This window comes from Tursiops truncatus, chromosome 6, assembly GCF_011762595.2.
Source record: "Tursiops truncatus isolate mTurTru1 chromosome 6, mTurTru1.mat.Y, whole genome shotgun sequence".
NCBI lineage: Eukaryota > Metazoa > Chordata > Mammalia > Artiodactyla > Delphinidae > Tursiops > Tursiops truncatus.
In genome coordinates, this window is record NC_047039.1 from 114,530,731 (window position 1) to 114,545,485 (window position 14,755).

General features: G+C 60.7%; 1 pseudogene; it reads right to left on the reverse strand.

The window, feature by feature from the left end:
- Positions 1-14,275: 14,275 nt before the first annotated feature.
- LOC141279034 (U4 spliceosomal RNA) lies at positions 14,276-14,342 on the reverse strand (annotated as a pseudogene).
- Between the last annotated feature and the right edge of the window lie 413 nt (positions 14,343-14,755).

Here is a 14,755-nt window from a genome sequence, read left to right on the forward strand (position 1 = left end):
GCGAGGAAGAGGCTAGGTGCGCCCCGCCCGCGACGTCCACACCCGCCGCTCGGCCACCGGCCCGGCGCCGCCCCCGCCCCGCCCCGCCCCGCCCCGCTCGCGACGCTGCCCTTGCCCTGCCGCCAGGCCTCCGGCCTCTGGCCCTGCGCCCCTCCCCAGCCCCCGCATCCCCGCAGCGGGTCGCCTGGGCCGTGGCACCGCGCAGGTCCCCACCGCCGGGCCGCCTTCCCCCGCCCGCGGGCACCGCCTCCGAGCCCTAACCCACCGCTCCCCTCCCCAAACCGCGGCTCCAAAGGCGGCCGAGGACGCGGCTGCCCTTGCCAGCCCGGTTGCCACACAAGGGGCCCTTGAACCGCGCCCGGTGACCGACGGGTAGCCTGCCGCTTCGGGTCTGCTCCAGCGACTGAGGGGAGACCCAGCCTTGTGCGGCCCAGTGGGCGCAAGGACTGAGGGGAGGGGGCTCTGGGTAGGCACGAGGCGTGTTCCTGGTAGGGGCTGGGAGCAACGGCTTTGGGTGCCAGGTTCCGCGTGTTATCTCCAGCGCTCCCGGTGCCAGGCCAGGGCCGGTATCAGGCGACTATGTTCACCACATCAGCGGATGGGCCTGCGCTGGCTTTGGGGAGGAGCAGGGACCCTGCCCGGTGCTCCAGGTCACCCGCTGTGGGCTCAGCCAACCGGCCTCAGAGCAGATCGCGGCTGTAAAACCAAGTTTCCTTTCTGCACAAGTGCCCTCCGCCTGTGGCCTGGGTCCCGGGTTTGCTGCAATTTACCAATGGCCGCGTGTGCGGAGCCCCAGGGGCCTCTTCCCTTTTTCAGACGCTGAGGTGACCTGTTACTGAAATACTTCCCTGAAGCCTCCCCCCTCCCCAAACTGCTACTTCGGCTGACAAGTACAAAAGCTTCCATCACGGAGGAATGGGGGTCTCAGGCCCGAAGGGAGAAGCGGTTTCCCTGCTGTGGGTGGAGTAGCCCCTTCACAGGTGTTCTTAGCTTTGCACAGCAGGAGTGTCATTTCCTCTGCGTTACACCTGTGGGCGATGTACAGTAAGACCCGTGAGAGCACTCTCTAGTTCAGTCTCGCTGCAAATCCGTCTGGCCATCGTTCTGCATCACACAGAACAGCTTGTCTCTTTTTCCACTCTTGGAACAGGATATAGCGGCCCCCTCTAGAGGAGGCCTGAGAGCCCCCCGGGGAGGGGGTGCCGGCACTGCTGTGCCTGGGCTGGCTGCAGGATCTGGGGCTCCCTGGACAGACCCCAGCGAGACTCCAGAAAAGGCTTGTGGGTCAGGTGGGCGCACGACAGCCAGCAGTGCTGCAGGGAGCTGGGCACTGGGGCAGGAGGCCGGGTCCCAGGAGGGCTTCTCGGAGGGGGTGTAGAAATACATTGAGCTGGAGGCCCCAGAGGGTCCTCACAGAGAAACAGAATCCCGTGCTCACAACCACCACGGGCAGACGGAGCTGCTTTACCCAAGGCTCCTGCTGGTCCTTTAGCTCCCAGGCCACCACCCTCGCCAAGGCAGCCCCACCCACCCCTCACCTCCCTTCCCGTGACTCAGTTACGCGTTCGTGGGTGTTCGTGTTCGTGGCCGTTCTCCCCCACCTCCCAGGGCTGCTCCACTGAGCCGTGCCTGCTCTGGCGTCTGACACCCAAGAGGATAATGCCTGGCACCCAGTAGGTGCCCCACAAGTACTCCCCAGAGCAAACGCCTCCCCGTTTCACAGAGGTGACAGGGGAAGAGCCGGCCCGGCCCCGCATCCCACACCCACTGCGCCAGGACGGCTGCTAGCACCTGGTGCGCCTGGTGCGCCTGGTGCACTGCCCTCCTGCTCCCAGGGGCGCGGGTTCTGGACGCCGCTCTTTTGTCCTCAGACAGACAGACAGGCTGTTGCTCAAGTTTGCCTTCTTTCCCAGTTCCTTCCTCCTCTGGGGAAGTGTTGAAAGAAAACGTCCACTTTTCCCCTGACAGGGAGGGAGAGGAGGAGGGGCCTCAGGCTCCGCTGGGTCTGAAACAAATATTCAATATTCTCCTGTAATGCCCCATTTGGAAGGCTAACAATAACTCTTTTTGTTTCTTGAAAGTGAATCACCAGGGAATCTTCTGGGTTGGTGGAGATACCGAGGCATGAGATTTTCCTCTAAAATGAGTGATTCATGACGAAGCAGGGCCTGGCGTGGGCTCCCTCCAGGCCCCTCCCACGTGGAGAATGCTACTTTGACGGGCAGGGATGTACCCGCGTCCTGCCTGACCCTCTTGGGTGCCCCGAGTCCCCACAAGCACCCAGGGAAGGTGCTGGGGGAGTTTGTTGCTAAGTCAGTCCCATCTCCTGCTGGAGGACAGCTGAGAGCCCTCCTGGGCATTAGCTGGGACCTGCCCAGCCAGACAGCACCTGACACCAGGTGACACAATCGGGGCTGAACCGGCACCACCTCCTGAGGCCACGGGAGCCCTCAGCAGCCAAGGGGAGGGGCCCTGAGGTCCTTGTGTTTATCTGGGGTTGGGTGGGGTACCTGGAAGGAAGGGCCGAGCCTCTGCATTTCTGGAGGCCCAGATAAAGCACCCCTCCTCGCCATGTGGCTTTAGGGGCAGGGGCGGGCTGCCCAGCCTTTGAACTCCAGAGAAATGGCTAAGCTCCAGTATCCCCGAGCCTCAGTTTCCTTGTGGCCTGTTTCCAGGAGGCCAGCGGGAAGCAAGGCCCCTCCCGACCTTGCCTCTGGCATCAGGAGGTGGATTCCTCTCCCTTCAAACCTGCCCAGGTAAAAGGCCAGGACGAGAAAGCCAGGGAGGAGACAAAGTCTCAGCAGTCGCCGGAGATCAGGGACCATTTAGATAGGGAGCAGCCAGTTGCATAGCTGGTCGGGGCGCAGGGAGGAGCCCCACTCCCTCTGGGGAGGCGTCTCCAGGAGTCTCATCTCCTGGGGAGAAGCTCCTTGGGAAGAAGGCAGGTCGGGAGAGCAGAGCGGGGCCCTGCAGAGGGAGGCGCCTGGGCTGCCCCGGGGCACCAGGTGAGCTCGCGGGGACCTGGGACCTGCTGGTGGGTGTGCCACAGGCACCAGTGCCATCCCACCACCAGTAGATAAAGGAGCCTGTGAATCTTTCATGGACTTGTGCTTAAAAATAGATGAGGTGAGGCCTCTGGGCCTGATTCCCAGGTCTCTGCAGGGGGCGGTGCTGGGGCCACAAACTCCCCAGGGAGCGGGGAGAGGACCGTGCGGCCGGGGCTCCAGGGGTGCTGGCCAGGGCACGGGGAGCCAGGGACACGGAGCCGGGCTCCGGGGTCAACAGGAAATCGCCATCTGGCTGTACTGTCAGGAGCTCCTGGGTCACAAGACCGGGGGGAGGGGCCGGGCGGGCAGAGCAGCTTCTTCTCCTCCCAGAGAGGGTGTCTGGCCTGGGACACAGAGGGCCGGAGTCAGGCAGATGCCGCTGGACAGAGCAGGGGAGACAAAAGCCCCAAGAGGAGCCAGAGCTGAAGGCCCCGGCGTGAGGCCCTTTCCGCAGCAGCCCCTCCCATCGCTGGAGAGCTGGGCCCCCCGTCCCAGGTGGCGGCCCCCTCGCACAGCCCCTCATGGCCACCACACACGTGTCTGAGTGCCAGGCTTGGGTGGGAGGGGCGGCAGGGACGAGGGGCTGGAGGCAGAAAGCATCCGAGCAGAGGCGGAGCCGAGGCCCTGGAGCCGGCGCCCGGAAGGGCCCCACCGGCCTCCCTGCCTCCGACACCAGCCGTACCCCAGGTCTCCGATGGGTCCTCGGAGATGGCCTCACTCAGCCCTGCACTGGACAGACAGGGGCCCAGAAGGGCGAGAGGGCCCCCCAGGGTCCCCGGCCAGCCAGACGGAGCAGGAGATGGGCTTTGGTGCCCAGGGTCGGACCCAGGCATCCCCTCCAGCCCCCTGGATAACCTCGGCCCAGCCCTTCCTCTCTGGGCCTCAGTTTCCTCAGCTGTGTGTGGGGCCCGTGAGCTGAAGGGGACAGGCTGCGTGGCGTGCCAGGCCTATTCTTGGGCAGCTGCCCTCGGCCGCCTCACCCCTGGCCCAGCTGGCATCTAGACTCCGTCAGCTGCCCCAGCTGGCCAGCCCGTGGTGCTGGACAGGTCTGGAGGCCAGACAGGTCGCCCGCTTCCTTACGCCACCCAGTCCCGGCCTCAGCTGCTGCCCAAGGGGCTGCCTCTCGGGCCATGGGGCCTTGGACGTGCCTGGTCCCTTCCGTCCTGCCTCACCACTGCAGAGGGAGGAGGTCACAGATACTAGGGAAGCCCCCTGCGCCGGGGCAGGTGGGGGCGTCCTCTCCTCCGTGAAGGGGGAGGGGCCAGGGCTCTGCCCCGCTGACCAGGCCTCCTTCACCCTCCCCTGCATGTGCTGAATCGAAATCCCAAATCGGTCTTCTCCCCTCACCCCCGCCACCCTGACCTGAGTGAGGTCAGGTGGGACGTCTGTCTGGTCCGTTACGTGGTCGGGAAGGGCCTTTGGTGGCAGCTCTGCAAACTCACCCCGGAGACTCAGACTCTCCAGTTCAGGGAGCAGCTCTTCACTCTTCCTCAGGCGGCCCCTTGACGAGAGGAGGCGGAAGGTGGGAGGCTGGGCGCTCCGCTCTGCAGAGACCCGGGCCTGTGTTCTACCCGCCATCGCTGGCCGGTGGCCTTCCCCTGTGTGGGCCATCGTCCCTCCTGATCCAGTGGGAATAAGGGACCGGGGGAGGCAAGGCCCTCCCCGTGGGTTCCTTCTGCCACGTTTCCTCTCTGTCCCCGAGCTGTGCTGGGTGACCCATGGCTGCCACCCAGGGCCTCCAGGGAGCCTCCAATCCCCCTGCAGCCAGGCCAGGCCTGGGCCATGGGGTGCTGTGTGCATGGGAAGGAGCCGGTGTCCCTGGGTCCTGCTGGCCCTGGGGCTCCGTGGGCAGAGGTAGGCGGCTTCCTGCCCCACCTCGCCACCGCCCGTTGGCTCAAGTCCCGCTGTCCGGCCCCTGAGACCTCTCCACGCAGCTCCCTGCTCCATGGCCGGGGCCCGAACAGTTCACTGGTCAATGAATGAATGAGCGCGAGAGTGAGTGAGTGAAGGACTCCTCCCTTACAAGTCCAGAGAGGAGCACGCCTGCTGCCTGGAGCCTGCCAGCTCCCGGGCTGTCAGGGGATACACGAGGCCCTGAACTGCTGAGCTGGGCCCACCGCCCACAGAAAGGAACCGAGGGACTCGATCATCGGGGAAAAGTCACTGGCGGGAACGGCTGGCTTGCTTCTGCGCCAGCGATGGCCCTCCGGATAAGCAGACACAAGAAGGCACTGGTCGTTGAACTGACCTGTACACAGGCCTCAGGTGCCGCTGCCGTTTCTGTCTGTCCTGCCCTCTCCGTCTTTCCCCGTGGAGACCTAGTCCCAGGGAGCGGGGTATCTGAGCTCTGGCTTCTGCCCCTCTGCGGCACTCACACACACCCACTCAAGCGAGCCGTGGAGTGCTGGCCACGTGGCACTGGGGCAGAGCAGCCCCGGCGGATGGGAGAGTGAGTCAGAGCCCCTACCTTTGTTCATAAACCCAGTGAAACTCCAGGTGAATTCATGACCTAAATATAACCAAGGAAACTCCTGTGGGAGCACAGGGACTGTGGTGGGAGCAGAAGCCTGGCAGGTGGAGATGAGGGAGAGCCCCTGGGTGAAGAGGGAAACAGAGACACAGTCCAGGACCACCTGGCACAGTTACCCAGGTTGTGCACTGCACAAGTCTAGAGAGTGCCAACAACAGGAACTACAGCAGCCGTCCCTTTCAGAGTGAGCAGACCCAGTTCTCTGGCCATTGACGCTCACCACACCCTTCACCATTCAGAGGCCTAGATAAATGACTCCCGAGTCAAAGTCAGTGGGTCCTGCTACCTCTGGGTAAGAGGTCAGAGGCAAGGTTCCAGAGCTCGGTCTAAGCCACCCCGCCCTGCCCCGCCCTGCCCAGGTCTGCCTGGATGTCAGCCAGCACCACTGCCAACATTCACCTGAGTCACCGTGCAGGGCAGGTGCGGCCTCCTGGTGACCCATCCGGACATCAGTCACTGAGCTGATGAACTTGGAGCCGGGGCTGCAGCCCCACCCTGGACTCCTTCCCTGCACTTGCCTGTGCTGTCCCAGGAATGGTCAGCAGACCTAGCAAATAAAATAATAAAATACAGGACACTCTGACTTCCCTGGTGGCGCAGTGGTTAAGAATCTGCCTGCCAGTGCAGGGGACACGGGTTCGCGCCCTAGTCCGGGAAGATCCCACATGCCGCAGAGCAACTAAGCCCGCACATCATAATTTTTTTTTTTTAATAAATTTATTTATTTATTTTTGGCTGCTTTGGGTCTTCACTGCTGCGCACGGGTTTTCTCTGGTTGCAGTGAGCAGGGGCTACTCTTTGTTGCGGTTCAATCCCTGGTCTGGGAAGATCCCACCTGCCGCAAAGCAACTAGGCCCGTGCGGCACAACTACTGAAGGCCGCGTGCCTAGAGCCCGTGCTCCGCAACAAGAGAAGCCACTGCAATGAGAAGCCCGCACGCAGCAACGAAGAGTGACCCCCGCTCGCCACAACTAGAGGAAGCCCGCACACAGCAACAGAGACCCAACGCAGCCAAAAATAAATATTAATTAATTAATTAAAAAAATACAGGGCACTGGGTAAGATCTGAATGGCAGATAAACAAGGAATACTATTTTAGGACAAGGACGTCCCATACTAAAAAATGTCATTCGTTGTTTATCTGAAATGGAAATCTCACCAGGTGTCCTGTATTGCATCCGGTGACCCCCTCCCCAGAGCAGGGCCCCATCCTGCACCGCAGCCCCAGTTCTCACTCCCGGCTGCGCCTGCCGAGCTGGCCCGGCCTCTGCCGACGGCCGAGCAGCACTGCCTTCTAGTGGAAGCAGCCCTGGCCGCAGGGCGGAGGACGGAGGGAGGAGCTCCGGATTCCAGGGCCCGCCCCCAACCCCCCTCCCACTTCCCGGGCCCCTCCACTCCCTGGCGGAGCACAGCCCCCAGAGAATCAACCTGGCCCAGGGCTGGCTGCCCCGGCGATGCACACAGTGGTTGGCCCTGGACGGCCGGCACTCTTGGGCTCTTGTTGGCCCCCACCCTATGGCCGAGATGGTGTCGGGGGTTGTGCAGAGTTTGGGGGGACTTCTCTCCTCTCACCCGCTGGAGCTCCGTTTGAGCTCCGTTCCCTTCCTCCGAACCCCGCCCATCTGTGCACCCGGCACAGGGTCGGAGCCCGGTGCAGGCCGTCTTTCCCTGTCCCCTCGGTGCGCCCCTGGAGGCTGCGGGCAGCAGAGCTTGCCACCCGCCACCAAGGCTGTGGGCTCCCAGCTCCGGCTCGGTGACTGTCCTCCCCCATCTCTCCCTCCCTCTCCCTCCCTCTCTCTCCCTCTCTCTCCCTCCCTCTCTCTCCCTCCCTCTCCCTCCCTCTCTCTCCCTAACCCTTCTCACCTTCGCCTCCCTGCTTTCCTCCCTAGCTCTGCACTGACAGGCCTTCCTCTCCGGTCCAGCACCTCTGGTCCTCCCCGCTGGGGCCGGGGTGGGTCCTCGACACTCGGCCTCCGTGGGCTCTTTCCTCTGTGAAAATACTGAAGATTTATTTTATGCCTGTGTTGGTATAAAAGGAACCCTAGGAGTTCATTTTTTTCCTTCTGTTTCCTTTCTGATCTGAAAAAAGGTGAAAGCACTTCTGTGGACCCCTAAAATGCTGTGGGCCCAGGGTCCTGAGCTATGGGCCTGGCGGGCAATGGCCCTGCTCGGGCTCCGTGTTGGGGTCCTGGGGGGTCACAGCAGCCATGAGCAGATGTGTGGCCCTGGATGTCCTGCAGCCTCTCCGCGCCCTGGGCTGTCCTAGCCGGCAGGTGGCTTTTCCTAGTTACCCTTGGGGGTCCTGACCCATGGGAGACCCCGGGCCTGGTCACCAGCTCTGCTTCCAGGTGGACCCAGCGATGCGGCAGCCACGACCCCTATGCGGACGGGCACCACGAGGGGGCAGGGGCTCCCAGGCAGATCTGCTCACCTCTGCCTGGCCCTGCCCCCCCCCCCCCGCCTCAGCCCCCAAAATCCCTCTAAGGCCAGCACCCGGGGAGGCCCCGCCTGCTCTGTTGGGGCTGATGGCCCGGCCATCTGAATAGAATCCCCACCGGAGGCAGTGGCCACTGTGGAGTGCTGGCTGGCTCGCTCCTAGCGCCACGGGCTCCCAGTGCACGGCCCACGCGGGGTCGGTGGGGCACCGCCGCCCCAGACGGGAGAGACGTGTGCGGGGTCCACCCTGGCCAGGGCCTCCCCAGGGCACACGCGGAATCCTCCCACCGCAGCCAAGCCCCGCGGGTGCGGGGCCAGATCCCGGGCTCTGTCTGACCCTGAGCGTCCATGAGAGCTCGGTCCCTGCCCCGCAGCAGCCCAGGCAGCACTGAAGGTGGATCTGTTTTCACACCACCCTCTCAGTGCCTGGGCAGAAGCTCAGGCCCGCCCAGGGAAAATGGCCTGGCTGGTGAGACAAAGCGTAAAGAGGCCTGGCAGGCGCTCAGCGCCTGGCCCAGTGACACCACAGCAGCACAGGAGCCCGTCTTGAAGGCCACAGGGGTCCCGCAGGGTGCTGCCCACACGCAGCCCCCCTCTGGGGAGAACCTGCCTTCAGAAGACTGAGCCCTGCAGGGCAGCCTCGAGGGAGAGGCCTCGCCCCCCAGGGCGTGGCTTGTGGGTTCTGATCTGCTGTGGTCGTCCTGCAGAGCTGCCTCTAGGTAAACTTTCCCCTTCCTGTGCCCACCGGGCCCGTCCCACAGAGAAGAAGCTGGGCAAGCTTCCCCTCCGTGTTGCTCTTAGAGGATCACTGCACACAGCGAGCCCAAGACGCCCGCACGGGGAGTCCACCCCAGTCCTCTTTGCCCTTTGGAGACCGGATCGAGCTGGCGTCCCACGGGGGGGCTAGCTGACGCCTTCTCCAGACCCTCGACGTGCGTGAACAGTCCCTGCATGTTTGCACACGCACCTACACACGTGCACAGCTCCCCTGTCTTAGGGCCACGACATTTGTCCTTCTGCGACTGGAGTGGCACTGCTGGGTGTCTTCAGGTACCGTAGATCTGAAAGAGCCCAGAGTGGAACACGAGCCGTTTTCATGATCTGTGTTGATAACAGTCCTAACTTTACCTCTTGCAGATCCTGATGTCAGGTGGGTTGAAGCTCCAAAGCAGGTGGGGGTGGAGGAGAAAGGGCAGCAGGACAGGAGAGGGGAAGGAACTGGGAGAGAACGCGGGGAAATGGCCCCTGAGGCTGACTCATCCCTTCCCACGGGAGGGCTTAGACGATCGCTGTAAAACATACAGGTAAACGTGCGCCCACCGATGAACGTACATTTCTGTTCACGAATGGAATAATAGTCCATCGTACGTGGCCCGTGCATACAATGGGATACCGTCCAGCCATGAGCAGGGATGAAGCTCTGACACGTGCTACCACACAGACGAACCTCGAAAGCTAATTTTAAGTGAAAGAAGCCAGACACAGGAAGGCATATATAGTACGATTCCACTTATATGAAATATCTAGAAAAATCTTTAGAGGCAGAACTCAGATTGGTGGGTGCCAGGGGCTGGAGGGAGGGTGCATGGCGGTGACTGCTTATGAGGTCTGGGGATTTCCTTTCGGGGGGATGAAAATGTTCTGGGATTGGACAGAGGTGCTGATCGCACAGCACTGTGAATGTGGTCAAGGCCGCTGAGTTCTGCAACTTAAAATGGTCACTTTTATGTTACATGACTCTCACCTCAGTGAAAAAGATACAGGTGGGCAAGAATAAACAAGTCACCTGTACCCTCGACACCGAACCAGTGCATCACTGTGGCATCTAAGCGTGTGGCTTTCCAGACTTTAGGATTTTTTGTTATACGCACCCATCAATGTACACCTGCATACCTGTGTGAGTTCCCACAAATGGGGTGACGCTCCCCCTACTTTTCTTTGCTCTGCTTTTCTCATCAGAATTAGAGTCCTCGGCTATATTCTTGGGGATCCACAAATTACAAGGGAAGTTTTTAAATGTTGTTTTTTCATTTGGATGACACGTAAAAGAACTTGTCTAAACGTCATCATAAAAATAAGCTTCCTTTCGGCATCAGAAAGACTTGTTTCTCCCCCAGATCGTGGACTTTTGAAGGCATCGAAGCAGGCTGTGGCCTCCCTGTGGGTGTGGGGCAGGTCCCCGGGCCCTGGAGAGCGTGCATCTCTTGAGAAGCGTCCGGCGTTTGAGGGCCCAGGGCTGCAGCTCTGTTTTAAGGTTTGCAGGATACTGTGCTGCCTGAACAGACCTTCATTTATGTAACCAGTCCCCTCTCGGCGGGGGCGTTTAGGGTGTTCTGAACTTTCTCGTAACAAGGCTGCTTGAGTGACCCGCGAAATCTGTGCCCCCTTCCTTAATGATTAACTTACGGCAGGTTCCAGCAGGTGACATTTCTGGGTCAAAGGCTTTTAACCTGCTGCTTTCCACGGTAACACTGCATGGACCCCCCACCCCGGGGTGGCTGAGGAAGAGACGCCGCCGTCCCCTGTCCCTGGGCCGCTGATGGGGGAGGGGGCAGGCCCTGGGAACCGTGAGAACGCGGGCCGCAGTCCCGGGGCCGCAGTCCCGCAGTCCTCCTACCTGCTTCCCTCGCTCCCTTCTGGGCAGCAGACTGTCGTTCCCAGTGATCCCACCCTCAGCACCCCCTCACATTCTTCTTTCAGCCCTGGAACGCATCTGCCCCTTCCTGCCTCAGAGCCTTTTCCAATGCTGCCCCCTCTGCCGGGAGTTCCACGCATGCCCCCCTCCTCCACAGCAGGCCCCTTTGGGTGCGTCCCAGCCCAAAAGACCCTCTCACTGAGGCCCTCCTGATCTGCTGGTCACTTAGGCCCCCTTAGTGCTGGGCTTCCCCGTGGGACCCCCATTCCATTTGCCCGGCAGTGTCAGGCTCTCCACTGACCCTGAGGCCCCCGCAGCCGGGGCCGAGTCTGTCTCTGTCCGGCCCCTATCACTGCTGGATTCCTCATCCCAGCCCAGGGCTGGGCGTGCAGGCACCCGTGAGCCTGCACACACACACACACACACACACACACACACACACACACACACAAACATAAACACACAGACACACACAGACACACACACACACACACACACTCATATATACACACACACAGCAGGGCCCGGCCCAGGGCTGGCTGACTGAACGCATGGCCCTGGGAATGCTTGTCAGGAGGGTACAGGCTCCGGCCACTGAGCCTGAGGCCCTGTGCTGCCGAGTCCATGGAGTCCTCTGTCTCCCCGAGGCCGGCTGGACCTCGGCCTGGACCAAGACCTTGCAGGACAGTGACCTCTGCCTCCCTCCAGAGACAGCAAGCAGGTCAGGGTGGGGATGGAGGAGGTGGGGGGAGGAGGGATAGAAGGAGGGAGCGACAGAGAGGGGAGAGAGGACACAGGAGGGAGGGCGAGGGGACCACACAATCTGACTAAGGGCATCAGGGGGCCTCACCCGGAAAACAGGCCCATGGCGCTAGGCCAAGACAGCAGGGGTGTCAGGGGGGAGGGGAAGGCTGGGCCAGAGTCAGCAGATGGGCTCCAATCCCGGCCCCATCACCGCAGCGCGTGGCTTGGAGGGGCTGCTCTTCTTCTGGACCCGGGTGGTCATCTGTAGAGCGTGGAGGAACCGTCCTCCATCTCAGGGCTCCTGTGAGCACGCTCCGGGAGATATCCTGCATTGTTCGGTGTCACGCTAAGAAAGTTCTGCGCTGGGCCTAACCTCAGGGTCTCCTGCTGTGGTTTAATCCCCTTGTAGCCTCCCTGTGTAGACCTGACTCGTCCTTGGGGATGTGTAGTGCAGGCCCCCAGGAAACCCCGGGGACCCTCACTCCCGGCGTAGGGGGGAGTGCTGGTGTGCAACTTCCAGGGACCGCGGCCCTGGCCTGGAGCTCAGATCGCTGGCCACCATGTTGTGAGGGTGCTCACGCAGCCCCGCTGAAAGGTCAGCATGGCCAGGCTGACCTCCAGCCAGCACCAACCTGCCAGCACGTGGTCCTCCAGTCCCACGTAAGCCTTCAAAGGACCGAGAGGCCTGGCTGACGTTTTGACATCAATGTCATAGAGATCCTGGGCCCGAATCGCATGGCGGAGGTGTCCGGGTTCCTGACACACAGCACTGCTTGCTGTTCTGAGCCGCTGGTTTGAGGTGCTTTGTTATACCGCAGTGGATCACTGATACGAGACGCTTTTGCAACTGGATGCGTGGAAAAGAATCCAAAAAAAAAAAAAAGAATCCATAGGGAGAATATTCTGGGAAGAAGAAGTGCCAGGAGGAGTCCAAAAGGCATTTTGAAAAGAATCCCTTAGCGTCTGGAAAATAGGATCAGTCCAGACTCAGGGGCAGGAGCTGGAAGCCTCACAGGACCAGGCCCACCAGCCCCATCTGTGCAGGGCCCCTGCTGCAAGCCACATTCCAGACACGGAACTTTTTGGTTCTTGAAAGCACCGCCCGTAACAAATTACCACGAAGGGTGACTTAAAATGACAGAAATTTAGTCTCCCCGTTCTGGAGCCCACAAGTCCAAAATCCCGGTGTGGAGAGCCGCACTACCTTTGGAGGCTCCAGGGGAGGCCGTTCCCTCTCCCAGCTCCTGCTGGCCAGCTGTTCCTCAGCCTGGGCAGCACGGCTCCTGCCTCTGCCCCGTCTTCTCCCCTGTGTCTGTCTCTCCTCTGTGAGTCTCCGATAAGGACACTGGTCACTGGATTTGCCCCCCACCCCAAGGTAATCCAGGGTGGTCTCCTTTTCTCAAGATCTTAACTTAATGACATCTGCAAAGATCCTTCTTCCGAATAAGGCCCCGTTCACAGGGTCCAGGGGTGAGGATGTGAACACATCTCTTTTGGGGGCAACTATTCAGCTCACTGCAGGCAGTGCACTAGACACCCAAGGGACCCTCCCACTGCAGAAACAAAACTTGGATTCTGGGATCTGAGAAGCGGAAGTCTCCCAAGACCTCTGACCTCTGTGGAGCAGGTGAGCGGTGAGCAGGCCGGAAGACCCCGGCCCCGAGGGCAGATGCCCGCAGCTGTGCCCTGAGCCCTGCACCTCCAGCTCTGCGGGGCCCCACCCGCACAGGCGCAATCCCTCCCAGCACCCTGGATTTACAGCTACGGGATTCCCATGGGTTAAGGTCAAGTAACCATGAGTTCAAGATCAGCCTGACAAGCACGTGGTGGAGACGCAGCACGAGTGAGAGAACGGGGCAACACACGTCGGATTGAGACCCCCAGGACCCTCAGACACCCGCCTAGTCGGAACAGCGAAGTGTAAGTGCAGAGAGAGGCACGAGGGACACAGCCCTGCTGCTGCGTCACCTGAATGTGCCAACATCCATCGTGCAAAGTGCAGGTTCCACGTCTGCCCACGGTCCAGTGCCTCTGGGCCTCTGCAGGTTCTGTTCCTCTGCCTGGACTCCATCCTCCCCTTCCCTCCCCCTGCCCCCATCCTCTGGGTCTTAATGCAGACATCACATTCCCCAGGCCTGGCCTGAGCCTGAAGGCATCCACACCTCCCAAAACACCTGTCTGAAGGGAGCTGCGTGACCCCTGACCTCAGTCCTAGGTCAGCGGGGCCTGCGGCAGTGGGATGAGCTATGTCTGGAAGGGCAACATGCCCAGGGCCCAAGTCTCCATTTCTCCATTTTCCCCGTGACATACTTGTGCCTGAGGCTGAGGGGCACCAGAAAAACCTAGAGTTTAGTTGAACATGCGGCTGCCCAGGAAAAAAGAGACTACATTTCCCTGCAGGCTTTGCAGCAAGAAAGGTCATATGACTAATCTCTGGCCAATGGGATGTGAGCAGAAGAGGTATGCTTTTCTAGGTCTTGTCTTTAAAGGGAAAGTCATGCTCTTCACGTCCCTTTTTTTTGTTTTTTTTTTTGCTCGTCACGTCCCTTTTGCTCTTCCTCCTTGCTGGCGTGTGGAGGTGATGTTTGGAGCTGGAGCAGCCATTCTGGACTGCCAGACTGACGGAAACCAGGTGTTGAGGAGGTCCCTGAGAAAGTGCAGTCTCGTATCGGCCCTCGGACGCTTACACTCAGAGTGCTACATGAAAGAGAAATACACTTCTCTCCTGATTAAGCCATTTCTATTTTGGGGTCCCTTGATAAAGCGTGTTATGTTTTCACTGACTCTTGGGCCGTTTCCAATGATGTATCTGTTTGGTCTGTGTATTGGGTTGGATAGGGCCCCACCCCCCGCCACCCCACCCGGGTTCATGGTCACCCAGAACTTCAGTTAGCAATAATCGCACCTCGGATAAACCTCACTGGCTAGGATGCTGCCACTGCGCAAAGCTACACCCAGAACTTCAGCATGTGGCCTATTTGGAAGTAGCGTCTCTGAAGGTCATGTGAGGACACAGACAGAGAAGGCATGACATGGCTCTGAGCAGCCTGATGTGGTGCTTCTTCATCACAAAAGCCGCCCCGCGGTGGGCTGGCAGTCAAGGTGCCAGAGGCCCTTCCCCGCTTCCCAGTGCCCACAGCCGCTGGTGTCACAGAGCATTGGAATGGCCTCTCCAAAGTTCGCTTAGGAGATTTCTGACTCTACCTCCATCCCTTCCTCCTGGCCCACACACCTTAGCCAGGTAGCTTGGTCACCGAATGTGGCTGTCCCCAGAGAGGAGCACCTCTGTTTGGTCACCTTGGCAATGACTAGCATGAAAGGGTGGGGGTGCGGTTATACAGATCCTCTGGAGATAACCAGGAT